Source organism: Eulemur rufifrons, chromosome 1 (assembly GCF_041146395.1).
Source record: "Eulemur rufifrons isolate Redbay chromosome 1, OSU_ERuf_1, whole genome shotgun sequence".
Taxonomy (NCBI): domain Eukaryota; kingdom Metazoa; phylum Chordata; class Mammalia; order Primates; family Lemuridae; genus Eulemur; species Eulemur rufifrons.
Genome location: NC_090983.1, coordinates 53307719 through 53330857, shown reverse-complemented (window position 1 = coordinate 53330857; position 23139 = coordinate 53307719).

Genomic DNA, 23139 nt, shown 5'->3' with positions numbered 1-23139 from the left:
CATTTTTGGTCTTTATTCTGAGAACAATGGAAAGCAGTTGAGGGGTGTGTGTGGTAGGGGAGGGGAGCGGAGGCAGGTGACAACAAATTTGCATTTTGAAAACACCACCTTGGCTGCAGAGTGGAGGATGTTTTGGACGTGAGCAAGCACATCCATCCAATAGGAGTCCGGGGCAGTAAATCTGGTGAGAAACAATGGTGGCCTGGCCAGAGGCAATAGTCCTCAATCTAGGCACCACAGAATTCTGTGAACTTACGTGAGAAAACAAATCTTTATTTTCACCAACCTCCAATTGAAATTTAGTATTTCCTTCCATTATAAACATAGACAACAAACGACAATGGTACTATCAGCACCTGTGACCTTGCTACCAAGAGAAATCACAGGTGATTTCAATCACAATTACAGTTGCTGCAGATAGATCAAGATATCGTTTATACTCATTGCTACTCGAAAATTATTAATACTATAGTTGTTAGGCCTGCCACTATATCATATCACAGGATGCATTAAGAAAGAAACATAATTATTATAACTCAAAATTATTTGTATTTTTATAACTGCATTTTAACATAATTGGTTTCTTTTGTAATCCTGTGTTTTATCTAATACATTTTAAAATCTTATTCTGGAAAGGGGCCCGTAGGCTCCATCAGACTACAAAAGGGTTTCATTGAAAAAATAAGTTAAGAACCCCTGCTGGTGGAATGGAGTGGATGGTTTGAGAGCTATTTAGAAGGTCAAGGTGGCAAGACCTGGATATAGATGGGTGTGCCCGGAGGAGAGGAGGAAGGTGCCTGGGAGAGCTCTTAGGGGTCTGGTTCATGCAAACAGATGGGCTTAAGTGAAGCCTTTACTCAAGAGAGAAAACACTAGAAGACCACAAGAATATCTACAGATAAAGTACAAGGGCTTTAGTTAACGGACTCGGGGGCATCTCATTTGGCCATTTTTTTCCTACTCTCTTGTCAGCCAAGTTGCAGATAGTTGAGAAATATTGGTAAATTGGGTGTCACCGTGAACAGATACATACACGTACAAATAGAAATTGTTATCAAGAAAATGACCGGCTTCTATTCACAACACAATTTCCAGCTATAGAATATGTTCAATATTCACAAATGCAACTGAGACCAGCACGGACCACCGCCCACACCGGCAGAGAGGGTTCTTGACCTCCGTGTAGGAAGAAATTCAAGCACAGGGTCACAAGTGAGAGAGGAACTCAAACACCAAGTACGAGCAGAAGCAGACAAACTTATTCACAGCAGAGTACAATCTTAAAAAAAAGGCCAACGAGTGGACTGATCCAAGGAGGAACCGTGTCACCCCAGGGTTAGGGTCTGTCCTTTTATGCTAATCCCTAATAATGTGCTAAACTGGGGGCAGAATATTCATGGGTTTTCTGGGAAAGGCATGGAGAGTTCCCAGAACCAGAAAACCTCCCCTTTCTTGACCTTATAGGGTAACTTCTGGGAGTTGCCAGGGCATCTGTAAACTGTCATGGCCCTGGGGGGTATGGTTTTTACTGTTAACGAGAGTAGTTCATTTAGGGACACTGTTGCCTCAACTGTGCGCCTGCCACAATGAAAACAATTCCCCCTTTTGCCTTAGATAAAGATGTTATGGCTAAAGTGAAATACTAAGGGGTCCCTATTGGTTACATTTATCTTAGCTAAGCACGTTCACATTCTTGGGCCTTTCTTATCCTGTTGGCCTTCTCCCTCTGACCCCTGCCCTAGCTGCCTGCTGGGCATCTGACTCCTGTCTCACAACCGTTATCAAAAAGGCTGCCGTTTCCTCTGTATTACAAGACTGCTTTCCAAAGGGTTGGATTTCTTTTCCTGGAGGACTCTAGTTTTCATTGAAACCTTTAATTAAGCAAAGGATGTCATCCTGCTTCCCAATCTCCATTCTATTTGTTTAAGGCCTACTGCAGCTCCTTCAAAAACTCAGAAACAACATCCACCCAAATGTCCTTGTTATTTCTGTTTTTACACAAGAACAACGTATTGACTTTGCCAAAACAATTAAAACAAACTTAAGTCATGAGTCACCAGCCAAGTGGTTCCCTTGACTGCATCCAAACCTCCCGCCAGCTATCCCATCATGCACCTGCCGAATTCTGGGCAAGGGAAGGGTTGCAAACAACGGAGTCTAAATCCAGTGGTAAGTCTCTATTCCTGTTCGCTTTCAAATTTGTATAAACGTTCTAAACACAAATTGATCCAGAATAAAGTTCTGAATATCAGAGTTAGAGGATCTAACTGTTGGTTTGCTCTTGGCTCTGCAGAACCCAATATTAATTTTCTCATTTTCTGCTGTTTTATCTTTTGTCTGTGAAAGGGACACTTCAGGCAAGAATAAATTCGAGGGTTGGTAGACAGTATTTGAGAAATAGTGGCTTTCCTTGTCCCTGTCATTTTCAGGTGTCCATGCACATGGTGGCGGCATTATAACACTTTTTTCCTCTTCGTTTTCTTTTACCCATGCACCAGGACCCGACCCTCTCCTGCAGAAAAATCCCAGAGAAACTAAAGCCATGGAGATTTTATTTTTAAGCCTCCCTCCTTGCCCCTACTATGCTGAGTGAAATCCATTTAGTTGTCCTGTCTTCAAATTTCCAGAATTTAAACCAAAATGTATTTCATTTGATTAATGGATCCATTCAGCGTTCTGTTGTTGCTTTGATCATGTGCTCAAGACAAAAAAATTTTTTTTCGAAGGAATTACTGCTATAAATAGGCTGCTACCCTATACCAAAAACTTTTGTATCAAACTGGTTAGTTTCTAAAGAAATTTTCCAGATTAATATCTACCTGGCAGACAGGACTGCCTGGCAGTTGGACAAGTTTAGCCAAGTTGCTAGACACATTTCCCAAACTTTATTTTTTCTAATTTGCTATTACATAAATAATATGGAGTAAATGTCAAAGTAGGAGAGAAGTTAGGAAAAAATAGTATAGTGTACTTAGAAATATTTGCCTCACACAGACAATGTGATCTACATTCTAGGAGAAAAAAGGCACATTTGCTTAACTTGTTTGGCTAACAAAGCAAAACAAAATCTGCGTGTGTTAGAACTTTAGCAATGGTTAGCTGCACAGCTTCAAAACGAGTGAAAAAGAAAACTAAAAATCACTGGCTGATATCAGATTATAGGAAAAAAGGAGCCTCACGAACAACTGGAACCAGGGCCTCTCTCTACCCCTCTCAGAGATCTCTTTCCTCCCACCCTCTCCCATCCCTTCTCCTGCTTCTCTCTGCTGGCTGGCTTCACTCTCAGCTTAAGGAAAGAAAGTAAAGAAAGTTTTCTTCCCTCCTGCCAGCTTCTATTTTTATAAAAATGCCAAGGCAAGACTCTGCTTAGTCTAGTTTTGGACACATGCCCATTCTCAAACCACTCCTCCTTGCCAGGCAGCGACAAACACAATGCTAGAGAGTTGAGGTCAAATTTTAAAAGTACAACTCCCTTTTGCATCATATATTAGCCCTGAAGTTTCCCAAAACACAGTCTCAAAAGGAAGGGAGAGTGCTTAGCAAACAAAACAATAAATGCTTACCCCATTTATGTGATAACCATAACTCTACCGTCTTGGCCAGGTGAGATTCTGCCCTGGTTTGACATTTAAGGTGCCAGAGAGCAACTTAAATTACTTCAGAGCAAAGGTCTTGATTCCTCAAAATAAAATTATAATTGTGTGAATTATCAACAATGATGCAACATGGAAAGAAATAAATTTATAGTGACATTAAAGTGAACATTTTTTTTCCCATTTCTGGCATTCTCTGATAGTTAAGTGCTAGATCTTTTCTGGAAGTAAAATAAAACATTGAGGGGGTTTTTTTCCTTGTCATTTGTAATAGGCTACACTAATAATTTTAGAGTGCCATTAATGATCTTCCCACATAAAAATAAGTGCTCTAGAGCTGTTCTAATTCAGCAATGGCAGCGGTGCCTAGGAAGCTACTGGAAGTACCATGCTGTTCCCTTCACCACACATACACAACTGTGCCACCCTAGGAGCCAGGACAGGGGTGTCTTTTCCATTCAGTGTTGGGGCCACAGCCACTTTGACCACAGGAATATGAACCAGAGGAGCTGGAGGCTGGAGTTACGTCACCACTCTACACCATCATTTCCCTGCCCATAAAAATGATAGGATTGGAGTAGATCATTCGAAGGTTTAAAGTTCTAAAATATTATAATCCTCACAGGAAACAAGTTAGCACCATTGAGCCACAAAAGACCCATTTGTTTTATCACTTAGGGCAAGACAGTGTCTCGCCCATTAAATATTTACATGGCCGCTTGCCGCCTTCTGGGCTGGGTGTCAGGGACACAGGATGAGCACATTGCAGTCCTTGTCCTCAAGGAACACACTGGCTCGGGTGGAGGGGAGACAGCTTGTAAACAGATCATCAAACTGCGATGTCAAAAGAGTCCTAAGCGGGGGAGGTGACTAAATCCCAGGTGGTGACCTAACAGAGGAGGTGCTGTTCAAGAAGAGCCCGGGGAGGTGAGTCAACGGATCATCTGGTGCAGACGGCCAAGTCTGAGGGAAGAAACTCTGGGCAGGGAAGAAAGCATGAGCCAGTGGAGCCCAGAATGTTCTGAGACAGGAGTCTGGGAAGCACGGGACAGGTATGGACAGCGATGAGAAGCGAGGCTGAGGCCCCGTCTCTGCTGACGGGCTTCCCACAGGAGCTCGGCGGGCACAGACCTGCCCCGCAGAACGCTCCCTGGCAGCAGCGCAGGGTGGATCAAGGGAGGGGTGCCTGAGGGCAGGCACCGAGCCCCACGAAGCTGCTGCTGCTGTATTGGTTGAATGAGCTGATGAGGCTCTGGGGTAAGGCAGTGGAAGGGGAAAGGGAAGAGGTGACAGGCGCCACTGACAGAGGAGGTGTTCTGGGGCCCATGAACTGAACTACATTCACTATGTTGGAGAGGAAAATCTTTCCCCCTACCCGTTTAGGCTCAGTGCCTGGGGGCTTGTGAATTAAGCTAAAACAAGATTAACAGGAAAAAAGGCATAAGCTTTTTGCATGCATGGAAAAGAAGTGGAACTCAAAGAACCAGTTAGTTCAACTCAGGCTTGTACACCATCTTAACAAAGGAAAGGGGGTTTTGGCTTCAGGGGATGATAAATCATGGGAAAGTGACTAGGAAATATATGGGGAACTAATGGGAGATAAAGGTTATCTTAATAAGGTCTGTTTATGCAAATTTGTCTCAAGGTCAACCCCTCATCTCAGGTGATAACAGTCACTCTCCTCTTCCTATACAGGGGAGTGGCGGAGGGCGCCCTCACAAAGGGGCATTCCTGCTTCTGGCAGGGAAGGGGAGGGCAGAGAGCACTTCCTGCCTTGGTTGATTCTCGATTGCTTTCAGTGCAAAATAATCCTATGCCAAATGGCATGTTTTGGGGGCACATTCTGATCCCCTTCAACCGCATGTGTGGTTTTGAGTTTAACCTTGCTGAGCCTTACTTTCCTCACCTCCAAAATGAAGATAAAACTTCACGGATTTGCAGTTGAAATAACATGCCACAGTCTATTTAAACCACTCAAGACAACAGCAAGTGCTAAACAAATATAAATCAGCATCATTCTTATCAGCAAGTACTACCGTGCTCTTGTCCTTGAGGGAACCAGGGCAAGCTGAGCTGGCTAATCACCCAACACTGGCAGGGGGTCCTGCAGGCAGGGGCTCAGTGGAAGAGGGAGGGCATCAGAGTATCCATGAATCGAAAGAGCCAGAAAATGAGGGAATATGTATTTTTTGGATGCCAGTAGTCAAAGCTAGAAAAGCCAGAATTTGTCCTCAAAGTTAAAGGACTAGCACAGAGGCAGAAACAGGAAACAAAGCAGGAAGACGAGGAAGATGCAGGACTGAGTAGGAAGCCAAGAGCAGGTTTTGAGAGAGGAGAGAAGGAACAGAACAATTTTTGCTGTGGGCAGGGCGGAAGCGCCCAGGTTGTGGGTGGCCCCAGTGGGTCAGCGTAAAGTCAGAAAGGACCTGAGCAGACACTGTTAACCATCACCCACCAGTATCTTGGGGACACCTCCCAACAAAAGGCTGGGGAACCTGTTGCAAAGACTCTGTTAGGTAGATAGTGGAGGATTACTGGGTCTCCTAGGGATGAAAGTAGGTGCTGTTACCTTGGTGCAATCGCCCCACCTGGGAAGAAGGACAATGGTGGGCCTCAGGCCCCATCTTGGTCCTGCCACACCCTAATCCTCTCCTGAGCGACTGCCATACCTGGGGGAGGAGAGAATACCCTACAAATCTGCCAATCATAACTTAGCACAGGAGCTGCAAAAGAATGCAGAGGACTCTCTAGCCCACGGGCCAAGCAGCATAGGTACCATAGAGTCCAGAAATGACCTAGAACAACTCGCATGTGTAGTAATACAACTCCCAACTGTCCAATCACAGTGATTCTGTGGTGACCTCTGAACCATGAGGCAGGTCTCAATCTGGGCACTATAAATAAAATAAGACGCATACCCTAACCAACCCCTTTTTATGCCCTTCCTTTGGCTCTACTTTTGCTGGGACGGTGGGTCTGGTCGTCATCTGTGGCTAATGTAGCATGCTCTGTAAACCTATATCTTGCTCTTGATCTACAATCCTATCTTTCTCTCCTCAATAAAACTCATTTTCGTGCTTGCCCTACTACAGTGCATCTGGTCATTCTTGGGCCATGAGTACATCAAGAACCGACATTTCAGACCAAAACTTGACAACTCTACTTTCAAGAAAAAGAGAACATTAAGCCTTCCCTCAAAGCCCCAGGTAACAAAAGCAATATTCAGTACTTCTGATTCTTCTTCCCAGCTGTGACTAAAGCCACGAAGGAAGAAATCATTGGACAAAATAAGAACCTTTAACTGACTGTGCCAAGCCTCATTCCAAACATTTTTCCTGTACTAATCCTTTAATCCCCACAACCCGACTCTCATCATCCCCATTTTGCAGATGAGTAGGGTGAGGCTTAGAGATGGTGAGTAGCCTGCCCTACGTCAACCCGCCAGTCAGGCTGTGACATCAGAGCATGTCCCCAACAACTCCGCCATATTGCCTTGCGCTGAGGCAAGACCCCGGAGCAGGAGGGAGAGGAGATAAAAGTGTGATGCCTCTTCCTCTGAGAACAGAGGGAGAGTGGGAAAGGATAAATAAGTTTGGAGTTGGAGAAGGAAGTGGAGGTCTGGTTTCCATGAAAGAATTGGAAGTGGAGTGATCCTGGGAACCACAGGCTGAGGATTTCCTGGGAGGAGCCGGGCCCCCAAAAGGCTGGGAGAAGGAGCAGGGATGGGTGTTGCCCCAGTCACGGTGGGGGGGGCCTCCCCAGCACAGGCGCTGCTTGTAAAGTCCGGGAGCCCCGGGGAACTTTAACAAGACCCAGCCCCCAGGGCTCTGGCCTTTTTGTTTGTTTTATTTTATTTTTAATTGACAAATAATAATTGTATATATTTATAGAGAACAATGCAATGTTTCCATACATACATACATTGTGGAATGATCAATTCAGACTAATGAGCATATCTGTTGCCTCAAATATTTATCATTTCTTTGTGTGGAGAACATTTAAAATCCCTTCTTTTAGCTATTTTGGATACATATAATACATTATTATTAACTATAGTCACTGTGCTGTGCAACTGAACAATAGAACACCAGGATTTACTCCTGGCTGAAACTTTGTACCCATGAACCAACCGCTCTCCCCGTTCCCCCTCAGCCATCGTCCCCCATCAACAATTTTACCATAGTCTATCAAATTCCAGATGAGAGAGGGCATGGGACAATTCCTTAATGTTCTCTGATAGGGACAAGAGGCCGATCTGAGCAAGTAGCCTGTGCAGGAGATGCTCCTGTTGCATATTCTGTGGGCTCAGGGTAGTGTTCCCACCGCCACTCAGTCCTTACTGAGCATCTACTATGGCCAGGTGATCATCTGGCTGCTGGGGATTCCACAGCAAGCAAAACAGCCAAAAATCCCTGCCTGCAAGAGGCATATGTTCTAATGGAGCAGAAAAAATAAACCAAACAAGTAGAAATACACACTATGCTGGTCTCATGGAGGAATATACAGCAGGAAGGGTGTAGACAACATCAGTGGTAGTTTGCACTTTGAGACGGTGGAGCCCTGGGAGGCCTCCCCGAGAAGATGACATCAAGTCAAGACCCAAAGGAAGAAGGGAGCCGGCTAGTCAGTTGTGAGGGGAAGGGCGTTGCAGGCAGTGTGGACAGCCAGTGCAAGGGCCCTGGGGTAGGAGCATGCCTGGCTCGCTCAGGGAACAAAGAGCCCAGTATGGGAGGAGAGGAATGAGCAAGAGGACTAGGAGGGGCACTCAGAGAGTAAGCACAGGGCCAGATCCTGCTGGGCCTCATAGACCATCATGCAAACGTTCACTTTTACCATGAGTGGGACAGCAAGCAAAGAGGGGTTGAGCAGAAGAGTGACGTGACCTGACTTAATGTAGGAGGATCACTCTGGCTGTTGCTTCAGGGATAGGCAGGGCAGAAAGAACAGTTAGGAGGCTACAGAAAAGGTCCAGCCAAGAGACAACAGGAGCTTGGAGTCGGTGATAGCAGTGGGGGGTAAGGAGATACTGGATTCTAGATATCGTGTAGGTAGAGCCAAGAGGATTTCTTGCCCAATTGAATGTGGAATAGCTCCAGGGTCTTTGGCCTGAGTAACTGGAAAGACGGAGCTCCTATCATCTGAAATGGGAAAGACCCCGGGCAGAGTAGGCCAAGCAGAACCTGGAGCTATAGTGTCATTGCAAAGCACTCGAGGAGAAACACGTGTTGTTTCTATGTCGTATGTTCTGGGAGCAAGTGGTTTTCAGTTTTAGTTGGAAAAGGTAGTTATATGTTCCCTGCTCCTCTGCTTAAAAGGATAAACTAAACTGTCAGATTACCAAGTCCATGCCAAATGGCAACAGTGGGCTGGCAGCAAATACATCTGAGCTAGTACGTGGCCCTGAACGCAGCCGCCCGTGATGGGGACGGAGGGCCGGGCCTCGCCGTGACGTCGGCGTAGCACTCACTAGTAGTCATGCTCTGGGCTGCTCCCCGTCTCGATTCTCTCAGAATGAGCCTTAAGTTAATGCCATTTGGTGCTTGGCTTCTTCAGTCCCAGTTCAGCCTTTCCTGCCTACAGGGTCACCAGCACGGCCAGGAGACATGCCCAGGGTACAATGTGGCCAGCTTTGACTGGCATTTGGAGACAGACCTCCCTGGCTCAATTTCTGAGACCCCCATTATCAAACCTTTGTGAAAATCAACAAGGAATATGCCAACACCACCTGAATGTAAAACTCTGGTTTTCCTCTCAAAAAAAAAAAAAAAAAAAAAAATCCATGAACATCCAGCCCTCTGCAGACCATTTGGCTTACTTACCACAGTCGCAGTGCTGGGGTCCTCAAAAGGCATCAGTTTCATGATTTTACAGATGGTGAAAAAGAGTCTAGAGATTAGCTAGAGGTGCACAGCAGTCAGGGGCAGAGCCAAACCAGAGGACCCCCCCCACCAGCCCTGGTCACAAGGCGCAGCTCTCTGCTGGCCACAGGTGTGTACAGCTGTGCCAAGAGACGGCCGCAGTCCTCCTGTTCTTACAAAGATGACAACTCTGAAAACTTTTAAAAATATGAATAGTTAAAACTATATGTGACCAGGATTTATATGGCTCTCTCTGGAAACATCCTAAATTCCTAATTATTATTTTGACCCTCGAGACCGTGGTGTGCCATCTGCCCCCAGAGCGTGGTCTAGAGCAGCCAAACTGCTCGGCGCTTCCTGCCTCGTGCGGTTCAGGTGTCGGTGCCGTAACGTCAGAAGGGTCAGGAAACCTCCCATTAGTATATTTTCTCTTGCTTTTTATAATGACCTTAAAATACATCAGTGTTGGGGACCTCTGCTTTCCAGCCCTTCTGCCCCCTGATGATCTTTCACGTTTCTTAGAAAGCTTGGCTGACGGTCATCTTGGAACCAGAGAGTCTCCCCTTCAAGGCAAAGGAAAGATGCTCCATGTGGCAGCCTAAGAGCACAGAGAAGAATGTTCTCTGTCACCAAAAGAGAACATCCCCTCCCTGGGCGTCAGTCTTACTGTGACTCAGCCTTTCAGGAACACTCAGGGTCAGCAAGGCAGCTGGCAGCTGTTCACCCTTTACGCTGTCACTGAGTTCCTCGTGGTGAATGTGTAAAGTTGCTCTGAAATGTTTGTATGGTTTCTCAAAGTCTTTCTTTCCTGGATTCTAGCATCATTTTTTTTTTAAGTCTTCTTGATCCAATTTTTAAAAATCATCTTAGGAATAAGATACATGTAAGCCCGGTATGAAGGAAATGTTCAATAAATGTGTGTTAAATGAATTATTGTAGTTAAAGTTTAAAAAGCCCTATGACAAAAGGGATCATATTCATTAACAGCTTTAAGTGAATGCTACTGAAGAATTTTCTAAATAGTAAGAAAAATAGTAATGGGCTCATTCAGCAAAACAAAACAGCAAATATTTGTTAAGTTGTTATCTTTTTAAAAAAAAATAGATTCATTGAGACTAAATCAATACATTATCACCAGAATGATATGATGTAATATGTAAAATATTTGCTTAATACTCTACAGAACAACCTAAAACAAGCAAAATGGTAAAATGTTTCAATCATTGCTTTATTTCTTTATCCAAGGATGATGTAAATACATTGAAACGACTATAACATTGGGAACATTGGCAAAGCCTTCTATCTAGAAATATGCAACTGTAAATTAGATAAGTTTACATACTTTTTACCATTGTGTACTCTTGTGGGATTTCAATTATACACAGAGTACTTAATTTCTTTGAAGAGTTATTTAGATGAAAGTTTCATCTCTGCTCTTATATTTAAGCTCTTTCCTTACCCCTTTCTTTGGGGTGGGGAGAGGTACACAGAGTGTCACGTCTGACTTCATATGGATATGCAATCAATATTAACCCCAAATAATTTAAACAATATGTTCTTCATTAAAAAAAAAAAAAAAAACAGGCCGTGATTACTCTGCATACTCTGAGTAAGCAGTCACACACACATTAAAAAGACAAACACTCTAATACCCTGCAAGTTAACCCTGTGAATTTCCAGGAGTATCACCAAAACAATACCCCAGGAATTACGTGAGCCTGGACTCCTGCCCCGATAACACACAGCTGATTTATCCCACCTGCCATATGGCCACCTTGAAGCCAGACAGTGAATTCCTGGGAATACCATGCTCTGCTTATATTATAGGTGCACATTTCTGTTGCCTACCCACCCCTCCGATTCCTCTGTATTGTCAGAGATCGTGCTAAACTGTCCTTTAATATGTCACTCCTTAGCACTGCCCGGTGACCAGTGCTGCGTGGCATGTGAGTCTCACTATTCCTTGACTGGGGCCCACGGGGGACTGCCAGTCTCAGCCCTCTTGCAGCCGGGCAAGGCCCTGGGACTAGTCCTGGCCAATGCGCTGTGCGGAGGGGTGGCATTTATGGGATAAAGCACAGGAAAGCCTGTGTGGGATCCTCCAGGGGGTGCAGAGGCAACACACCCCAGACAGCGTAGCTATGAGACGTGATGTCTCTATAATCTTGTCGTTGTCTCTGTTTCTCTGTGACCGTGACCGTGTGGAGCAGAGCCCCCAGCAACTTGAGTGGAGCAGGTAGCAGGAGCTGGGAGTGAGGTGGGGTGTCAAACCACCCAGCGTGGGGGCTTGTTTCTATGGTATTCTGAGGAAGTCGGTCACGTTAGCTGGCACTGCCTCTGAGCCACCCGGGCCAGGAGTTTCCCCTGTCAATGTTCTGCCCATTGTCCAGCAAGCCTGCCTTCCAGCCCTGGAGAAGGACGCACCAGTTTAGCTACACAGACCCAGAATTCCCCCAGGAACTGCCTTCTACCCGAAGAAGCACCAGCTTCTCCTGGCCGCCTCAGCGCGCCTCTCCTGCTCTTTCCAAACACATGCGTGGGCGCTGGGAAGACAATGGCTGGTAATCCCCGTGCAGCCGGCCTCACGCCCAGGACCCTCCTCCCGGGCAGCGCCGGCCCAGAGCTGGCTCCCTCAGGAAACGGCTGTCCTTAGCCGCCCCGGGCTCCTCTCCAGCTCCCTCGCTGGACTCAGCTCATCGCCAGCTTTTCTGAAAAGCAGACGAAGACTCGCCTCTGTACCTATTAGGGATGCGACTTCCTCCCTCTGTTCGTAAGTAAACACTCGTATATCTGCTGTTTCTCTTTTCCCTGCTATAGAAGGAATCAGCCACTTTCCACTAAGGGCCAGAGGCTGACACCTGAAATTCAGTCCTGAGACTCCAAAGGATGATCGCACACCTTGTGTTGTCCATTCCAACTTGGACGATCCCTGCGCAGATGCTTCCAGCCAAAACTCTCTGCGTGCTCCACGTCTGATTTTCCAGGGTCTCCTTTGTCCATCAGCTTAAGCCTGCCCTCGCTTGTTATTTTTAGATTTGATTTTATCTTTGTAAAAGGCCAGGGGTGGGGAGTTTCGGAAGGAATGAAAGGAAAAAAAAATTTGTCTTTTTTTTTTTTTTTTTTTTTGAGACAGAGTCTCACTCTGTCACCCTGCATAGAGTGCCGTGGGTTCATCATAGCTCACAGCAACGTAATACTCCTGGGCTCAAGCCATACTCCTGCCTCAGCCTCCCAAGTAGCTAGGACTACAGGCCTGTGCCACCACACTCGGCTGATTTTTCTATTTTTAGTAGAGACGGGGTCTCACTCTTACTCAGGCTGGTCTTGAACTCCTGACCTCAAGCGATCCTCCCGCCTTGGCCTCCAAGAGCGCTAGGATTACAGGCGTGAGTCACAGCTCCTGGCCTTTTTTTTTTTTTTTTTTTTGGCTTTTAATTAAAAACAGATGACAAAGACAACTCAGTCATGGAAAATGACAGGTGTCAAACTGTCTCTGGCTCCTATTGGTGCCTTTCTTCCATCGGCCGCTATTGAGCAGAGCAGCAACAATGCTAATAAGTCTCTCCTCTGCCTGTTCTAGAAGACATGTCATCTAAGACATCTGCAGGGATTCCATTAGAAAACTGCATGTTTTTCTTCCCTTTCCGTCACCTTCACAGAACGACTGTATTGTAGAGCCGGAAGGGAATGTCTACGGCTATCTTCATGTTAGCAGGGAGGAGCCCAGTGCCAAGGGAGGTGGAGGGACTGAGGTGGCCTGTCTTATCGAGGTCTCTCGTCCCACCTTCCAAATGCTGAGCCTGTCTGTTGAATCCATGCTTCTCAGCTGCCCTAGTATTCAAAACAACGAGGAGCCCCTGCTTTGTGTGTTCTGTTCCTCAAGCCCTCAGGAACAAGAGCGGTATTGCACACGCAGACAGATGTTCATGTAACCGCTGGGCTTTCACTCCTTCCTCCAGCCCATCTTGCCATTGTTTACTTCCTTACCAACCGTTTTCTGTTTGTTTTTTCTCTCTCTCAACCAAATTTAGCCTTGTGCGTACTCTATGAGTTTAGACAGTTTGCTTGCTTGCCTGTTAACTCAAAGACAGTCTAATTCCAGATTTTCTTACAAGACTTCATTTAGATTCAGTCTTCAAAGTTGCATTATTAAATGTGTTTACAGTTAAGGTGTTCTACAATTACATATTAATATAATAATTTAAAAGTCCTGGTCTCTGCTCTCGGGTAACTCACACTCTAAATGGAACACAGCATTTGTTGTGGTAGTGGCATGGAATATGTTTTGTACTGTCAGGCTCTTGCCTTTCTTCCTCCAAACGTGAGAAGGTCATGGGACAGGAGTGACCAAATGAACTGATTACAGGTCATCAATGAGACCAAGCCAGGGAAACCCTAATGACGATAAATTCAATTCATGTCATGTGGCAGACAGAAAAATCACGTGTTCTGGAATCTTGATTACTAGGAAAATTTGGACTCTATTACAAAAGACAGAAACTCAACCAACACTAGCTTGAGCAAAAAGGGAAGCTTATTAGAAGGCTCACATACCATCTAGGCAGAGCAGGGATGCCACTGGACATCAGAAGTGGCTGGGATGAGAGACTCACAAGCCCCAGCATGTCCGTGTGCTCACTTGCGTGCCCTGTCTCTCCCCCTCTCCTCTGCATCTCCCTGTGGCTTGGCTTTATTTCCTCCAGACTGGCTTTGCTCATGTAGTGAAACCACAAACTAGTCTTCATTCCCCAGCTTAACCATCAGGGTGGAATCAACTCTCTCCTCCCAATTCCAGTTGCAGATCCCCCAAGGAATGACTCAGTTGGACTGACAAGAGTCAATGCCTCCTACTCCTGTATATGGAGGGCCTGTCTCAGATGAGGGGAGATCATTGAGACCCCTGAAGTCACCTCAATTTATATCAACTACAACATGCGGCAATGAGAAAGTTCTTTTACTTCTCTGAGCCTTGATTTCTTTATTGTAAAATGAAAAAGTTGGTGGGTGAGGGCAAAAATAATACCTTCTTCAAAGAGCTGTTGGTCATTTTACATAGATAACCACTGTCAAAGGCTGGTGCAGGGTCTGGTATATATAAAGCATCAATAAATGTTCATTTTTCTTCCAAGGTGAATCTTAAAGTCAAGGGAGAAGTCAGCATGTTAAAATGGAGAGGAAAATTATTTGAAGCACAGGGAACAGAATGGGAAATACCATACAATTCAGAGTAAGAGGCACTACAGGAGTTGTTAAAAAGAGAGTAATTGAGCCTTAAATCATTCCCACCCATAAATCACCCACAAGATCTGTGTTCTGGAAAAAGGGGGCACCAGCATTAGCTATTGGGAACCTGGAATGTCAAGTTGACCAATTAATCTGTAGCTTGTGAGACATTCTTTGCTATCAAGGGGAAAATTATTTCAGTCAAGTAGCATTTTAGGGCCAACATAAAAAGAATTGTAAAAGATATGGATTTCGATGAACTCTGAGGAGCAAAAGCTGCATTTGCTCATATTCCCTTTATAACTTTTTGGAGCCAGGCCAATGAACATACGCAGCTGCACAGCCAGATAACTTGAATTTACTACTAGTTCTACAAAAATATTCCCTATGTTGTCTTCCCTCATACATTTCATCCTTAAGTTTTATGAGAGGAAAAATCGACTTCATATTACACATTTCTTAGGTAAGATTACTACACCGATGGAGTATTGAAATCAATAGATCATAAAATTTCCAGTTTTCCCAAAGCTTTAAGAGTTCCGTGCATCTAAGATTTGGTGTTTCTGCATTTGAAATCAATTTGACTCACACCAACATCTGTTCTTGATAAAATAACATGAAATGTAATATCTTAATGGTGGCACAGACTCAAACTCCAGCCTCCTCCCGGTTCCTCATCCCTTTCTTTGGCATTCTCCATGTCATTTGCTCCTCCAGTTGGTAAATGACTGTGACATCTAACCGCTCACTAGAATTCACCTGTCCCGGGCTTCCATTTTCCTAGGTACACAAGGGTTACTAATGGCAACAGCAAACTCTTCATCCCTGTGGTGTGTGGAGCCTTGTGCAGTTAAACCTCACGTTTGTCAAGTTGATTCCACCCCCTTGGGCTTTGACTCAGCTCGGATCCTGCTCCAAGATCTACCCTCTCGAAAACATTTTCTCTTCCTATTCCAGCACACAGTCAAATTCTCCTCTAACTCTTACTGACAGCATCAATACTTTGTTCTTAACCAAAGGCTGCCTGGTATTGTAAGCTAATTTTTACATGCCTATGTCTGGAACCTGTCTGTGTTCAGCAGTACCCAGCACAATGCCAAAGCACAGTAGAGGCTCCGTAAATACATGCACGAATGAGTGAGTGAATTGAATGCTTTTCTACACAGGTTGGTGTTTTTAGTCTTTGGGAAATGAGGTGTATGGCAGACTTGAGTCTAAAGACAGCAGATTTTGGCTCCACTCGGGTCAGTTACTCTTATAACAAATTACCTCATGGATTTGGAGCAGCTAAGATCAGCATATGAAGATAGAATGAAACAGGGAGCCACTATGGGATGGTGTGGAGCTGTGACCAGCCATAGGAATGGGGACAGAGACAGGAGGTGGGCAGACATCCCAAATCCTGGTCCAGGAACCAAGTGACCTGAATTCTGTCCTTGGTCAATCACTAAAAAGCAAGTTCTGTCACCCAGGGCAAGTCATCTAATCTTCCTGAGCTCAAGAAAATTCACAGACATCTACGAACATGTATACAGATTCCCGCCTCTTCTTCAGCAGGACAAATTCCTGCAGGCCTCAGAAACATGCACTTGAAGGTCTACATCACAGGTCCATTGTCAATCTAGCGCAAGATTTGCCACCCCAGGAGAAAAATCACCTGCAGGACTGAGAGCTGTTGGAATAATTATGACAATGTGGGCAGGGCCACTGAGAAGTGACCCTCAGAATTAGGACCAGCTACCCCCTCTCCCTTGCACAATGGATACCCAAGCATCTCCCTGTAGCAGAAACAGCTTGGCTGAGAGGAAGAGGGAAGAGGGAGAGACTCCCCAAAATGGAGCATTTACCAATAGGTGCCTGAGCTAACTGCTTTAAGCTAGAAAGTACTGAGTTATCTGTCTTTAACTTTCAAATTTAAATTCTTCCCCAGTCTCCAAATCATCTGTCAAATGGAGTTCCAAAATAAGGTGAGATTAGTTATGTTCTATAAAAGGAAAACCCCCACAATACTGGTCAGTTCAGCAAGGGATCCACCGCTTCACCTAAATCATTTCACATCATCCACTAGAAGATCCAGTACTAAGGTCTAGGGCTGAGTTTGGGATGAAAAGAGGGGAGAGCCTAGGACAGGAGGAAAGAACACTTTCAGGGTCTCTCTACTCATATCCACTTTAGCCTTTTTTAAAAAAAAAAATTACCAGCTAAACCACTATCAACTCTAAACTCAAATATTTGAAATATTTATTATTCTAACATAGGCTTATGGGTCTGGTTCTTCCCTTGGTATTGCTTTAAGGTATTGTTTCCAGCACTGCCCCCTCCTCCCAGTGATAAGAAACTGAAGTCCAGGCTCCTTCCCTGGAGGGACCAATTCAGCAGGTTAGGGTGGGACCCAAGAATCTTTGTTTTTTAACAAACGCCCCAGGGGAAGGTTGGAAAACACTGCTTTAAGGCAGTGGTTCTCAAAGTGTGGTTCCTGGACCCCCAGCATCCACATCACCGGGGAACTTGTGTTAGAAATGCAAATTCTCAGGCCCCACCCCCGACCTACTAAATCAGAAACTCTGGGTATGGGACACAGTAATTTGGGTCTCAACAAGCCTTTCAGGTAATTCTGATACACTTCAAAGTTTGAGAACCACAGGCATCAGGAAATGATAAACAGGCAGTGAACAAAATTTGATTACAACTAGAATCATCCATCCCTCCACAGCCTACCCACACCAAAACACTCACCAACAATCTCTCCAGTATCCCGTGTCCTCCGTGGTGGTAGGTTGCTGCGGTTCCCAGACTCAGCTGCACCTTTGAATGCTCCCGCTGCCCAGGTGGCGCCCTCACCAGCCACATCGGAACCTGTGAGCCTGGGAACGGGCATCTGCGTTTGTGGAAGGTGCTCAGGTGATTCCGATGAGCGGAAAAGTTTGGGAACCACCGTCACAGCACCTGACAAAGCCCTTGAGATCAGACTTGTCAGGAAAGGTAATTACAAACACAGAGAGTCGGGGCTGGGAGAGCACAGAGCAGGCCCAGTCGCAGAAGTGACCTGGCCGAGTCACTCATCGCCCCGGCCTCCGACGGCCCCTGCGCAGAGGAGCTGCCCTGTGGGTCGGATAAGAAAATGGCTGAGGCCCTGGCATACGGGAAGCCCTCCGGAAGGTTAACGCCGCCTCTTCCTTCTCGCCCTCCCCTTCCTCCTCTGCCCTCCCTCTGTTTCTTCCTCCCCTTCATCTTACCGTCATTCTGCCCAGGCCCAGGTGTTAATCAAGTGCTGACCGTGCTCAGGTGTGTTCAGAAAGGGTCAGGCAGCAGGGGAGAACTTTTACCCTTCCTGCTCTGAGCTACACACTTCTTGAGTCTTGGGGAAGCACTCCAGAGAGTTCCACGTTCCCCAGTGACTGCTGGGAAACCTTCTGGTCTTTTTACCCCATAAAGGACAGTCTGCTATACACCTCATTCTAAGGCCGTCTGTTCCTCCGGCCACTGTGGCATCCCTAAGTGTCATGAGCCGGCAGAGTGAAGCACATGCCAATCTGCATGTTAAATTTTACTTAGTCTTAATGCCTCTCATTTCAGAATAAAAATGACTCTAACTAAACATATTAATAACTAAACATTCTACTATAAAGATATTTTTCCCCAAACCACAATAGATCCCCATGTATGCACACTACTTGAAAACTCATCTATCTGTACCTCTGTTTTTACCTTTTCCTGGTCCTGACTGTTTTTTTCCTTGCAGTCACTCTTGATTTTTATTTACACAAATCATCATCTTTGCCTGGGTTCTCATTAAGCCCTTTATGGAAGGCGAGTGCACATGTGGTGAACAAAATGGACACGAGAAACTGAACCATACCTCCCTCTCCGTGTCCATCTTATTACTTTAGCTAATCATATATTTGGGAATCTGTACATTTGCGTTCTTCCACACACCCTTATCTCCAAGTATGTCAAGGGCATGTGCAGAGGAATAAATGTAAGCCAGTACTGATTACAACTGAAACCGAAATCCTTAGGCTTTAACAAGATGCTAAGTAGATACCAAATCAGGGTCAGGGCTGGTGACAGGATTAGGATTAAGATTAGGTTGGATTAACAGAAATCCTCAGAAAACAATGACTTTAACACACTGGGCCTTATTTTTACATGTAAAAGAAGTCCGGAGGAAGTTTCTCTAGGTTTAGTCTGGAAGCTCCACGAAGTTATCTGGGATGCAGGCACCTTCCGATCCCTCCTAGGACGTGATCCTCAGCCCTGTGATCTAAGATGGCAGCTGGAGCACCAACCTCATGGCCCTTCTAGGCCAACAGCAATCAGAAGGCGGGGACCGGATGGTGTCGGCAAGGACACAATGCAGGAACATCCAAACCACTTGCCCCTACATCTCATTGGCCAGACTACAGTTAACCGGCCAATATGGGTGGGTGGGAAATGCAGGCACTAAAAATCAGGGAGCACGATTATTGGAAGAACAATAAGCAGGCTCTGCCACACCTGCTTTAAAACTGAAGCTTTTCATTAGCAAAGTACAGAATCCAGTATCAGAATTGCATTCAGTAGATTCTGATTCTAGACCATCAAGTTATAACTGATTCTGATTTTTTTTTTTTTTTTTTTTTTTGGTCCATTCAAAATCCTATCATCTATTACCACTCAGGGGTGTTTAAAATAAGAAATTCCTTGGGAATGCGTTATACACTACAGAAGTCCTGTGAATGCACAGTTAATGTCAGCCACAGTGTTGGACATACTGAAAGAACTTTTTCTAATAGAAACTTGCCATTGCTTTATACAATAAGCATCCTCCTCAATAAATACATCAGGTTTTGCAAACCTCAAACGCATGAGTGATGCCAGCTATTTCATGAAACCCACAGTGAATTTAGGAGGTAGGACTTCCATCTTACGATGTGAATAATCACAGTCTAACACATCAGGATCAGAATTTGAAATTTTTACCTATCAAATTTTCCTAAGATAGTGCAATCTCACTGGTGATTTTTGGCAGACTAAAAGGAAGCCTCTAAAAGAAATCCAAAATGTAAATCTCATAGTGGGTCATTATTTTCCTTTTATTTTATTTTATTTTATTTTATTTTTATTTATTTATTTTTTCCTAGTTGACAAAGTAATGCCAGAACATCCTTTCCCTTTTAAAGTCTCAGCTAATACACTGCTATGTATCCTCTGCTAGAGATCTCACTGGAGAGATGGTCAGTGGGTTTTTGTGACTTTCCCATAGAACTGGCCTCTACAGCTAGAGATACAGGCATATGCTGAGTGACAGTCTTCCTTCTGTTGCTGAACATGAGTCAGGGAGGGAATTCATTCCACAAAGACACACATTTCTCATCTTTCAGGTGCCACATGTTCCAAGTATAAAAATACCTCCCCTGGCCACTCAGCAGCAGATAGGCAGTGACCCAATCATGAGCTCACACTGCACCAGTGATTCCTCACATCAGTCAGAAGGGCCGTGCTGTTCATCACTAATCAATGAGAGAGCCTAACAGACAGGTTCTCCTTTGCTGGGCCTCATCCTCCCTCACCAAACCTGGAGGGCTTAGTTGCTCAACTTTACAGGAAAAGTTCAGGAGTCTGGATAGTTCCATTGAACTAAAGAGTAAAACACGTTGGGGACAAGAGTTAAATTTATCTGTGTACGTTATGAATAATGGAATTGCCACAGCGAGAGGTGTGGCTTCCAGAAAGCTGACACCACATGAGCACAGCTGTCCATCCCACTACCATTACCTCCAACTCAGAACAAGGGGACAAAACCTCTTCCTCTGTTTTCTAATCTTTTCCTTTCTAAATTTCCCTCTGAAGGGAAAGAAGAAAATTATAAAATCAGGAGCCTCCATACCCCTGAGACGTTTACATGTAAGCTGGACCATGCAGTACCCACGTATCACAGGCAACAATTTCACTCTAGCAGGGAAATGGACTAAGTGACTTAATGGGTATTTTCCATCTCTAATTTCCATGATTAAAAGAAAGAGGTTGAGAGGGGTACATGTGGAGCCTGTTGTGAGTTTGCCAATGAATCCTAATTTAGATCAAAGAGAGTCTATGTGACACTGAACCATAAACACCCTAGTGTGCGTTACTTCAAGGAAGTTGTTAGTGTGTCCCCCGATGGCTATTATGTGATATAGTTGCGCTCTATAGCCTGCACCCTTTAATTACTAATATAGAAGAAAATCCCATATAAGAGGGAGGAATGTAAATGAGACCTCTGCTCTTTTGAACATTTTATGCATTTGCCAAATTAAAATTTGCTGTGGACTTTGGTTTTCCCTGATCGCTGTTAGTAGTGATCATTTGGCTCATGGGATTAAATCTGACTTCCCAAAAACTATTTCCCATCAGTGTGCAGATTTTAGATATTTATGTACGCTTTGCACTGAGACATGGATCATCAGAACCAGATTGGGAACAACTTCTTTGAAGTTTTCAAAGGTATGGAATAAATCCTCTTTCTTTCTCATCTTTCTTTCTGCTGATCATTGTTCCAGTGCAGGTTGAAGCGGCTGCAACTGAGAGAGGGGCCCAGGAAGTCTGGAGGCACAATGTCACACCACACTCATGCACTACCTGCCTCTGTGCCTCTGGGTTCCGTGCACAGAGGACCCTGCTGTAGGGACTTGGGTCTGGGTCAGTAAGCATGTCTATACTTACTTAAGTGGGGGCTGTTCATAGTGAATTTTAAACCACAATTTCAAGATGAGGGCAACCACAAATGTCAACTGGAACAACATGATTTTAATGATACTTCCTTCTTTAGGATTCTTTTGCCCTCGGCCCACATGTAGAAAAAAAGAATTGACTACTCAGGAAGCCAAGGCAAGAGGATCACTTCAGCCCAGGAGTTAGAGGCTGTAGTGTGCTATGATCATGACTGTGAATAGCCACTGCACTCCAGCCAGGGCAACATAGTGAGATCCTGTACCTAAAAAAAAAAAAGAAGAAGAAGAAGAAGAAGAAGAAGAATTAATAAGAGCTTTGCACTTAAATTAAGAGCCGAGTGTAGAACCAGGCCCTGTACAAAAGAAAAGATGCTTATTAGGCAGAATGACTGCTGAAGATGTTAACCATTCAGAGAGATCTGCCATGCCCAAAACTGCATCTTGTTCAATAAAGCAAACTCTCTCTTTGCCATCTGTCTCATACTACAAAGAGATAATAATAATAAAATCATTGCTTAATGAGTAAACTAAGTAGATGATAATTCCCTGGTAGGTCATATTGGTGTTCTTCTCCAAAGGCTGCCATATTCTCAATGAGGCAGAGAACACAGGGGAGAGTGCGTGATCGTGCTCACACGGGGATGCCTAACATCAAACACCAAGGCAGCATATGTCAGTATTTAAAGCCCCATCAAAGAAACATCCAACTTTTCAGCTGTAACCCAAATATAAATTTTCCTTACCCTGTCAATTAGCAGATTACAAAACTTCTGTAGCAGGAAGACCATTCTGCCAGCAAAGCCGTAGTGTTTGGAATGGGTCCAGGTCAGACAGATGGTGTGGAAAAGGGGCGCAATGAGACATTCCCGATCAGCAAAGTCAACTGTTCTTCCATGCAGCAAATGTAACCTTTGAAGGGAGGAGCCACAAGGTGAAGCGCATCTCCCATGCCGCTGGAGAAGCATACAGATGTCTAGACGCACCGAAGTAGACATGACAAGCACAACAATGGGCTGCCTTAGGGAAGCATTTAGAAAAGGAAAATATGCAAAGCACTAAATAATTGGAAACCTCATTCTGTGGCACTTAAAACGTGCCCCCCTCCCACTCTAAGCCAATGAGCATAAAAAGCAGAGTTATATCTTCTCCAAGTATGATTGTTTAAATTAGGATAATAAAGAGTTCTTGCCCTCTTTGGAATGTTGTCGACACCACATACAGTCAAATGATATAACTATGAGGGGAAGACAAAGGATATTTGCTATGTTATTGTTATTATTAAACACCACTTATAAGTAACACCTATCCAGTTGCACAGAAAAGCTTGATTCAGGGGTTTATGGTTAATAAAGTTGTTATACATAGTAATAATAATTGCTCACTGAATTTAAAAAGTGAGTTTTAAAATGGAAACATTAATTGATGACTATTTTTTAAATTTTAATTTAAACTCCCTTTCATTAAGATCAAAGAACTAAAACTATTTCATTAACTTAAATATTTTTAGGTCAATAAAAGTGTCTTTGTTGATACCTCTTTAAATTAATAATGACCAGTTACTGGTAAGCACTAACAATGCATGAGGCACTTTACATGTGTCATTTAATCTTCTATCAACACTGCAAGATGGAATTATTCTCATCATTCTAGAAGTTAGAAATTAAAGATCCATGAAAAGAACCTAACCACACTCTGATGGTAACTCAGTAGTGGTAGCTATTCCAATTCCAGGCTCTGGTTCGAGAGCTTGTTTTCTCTGCATTCCATCACAAC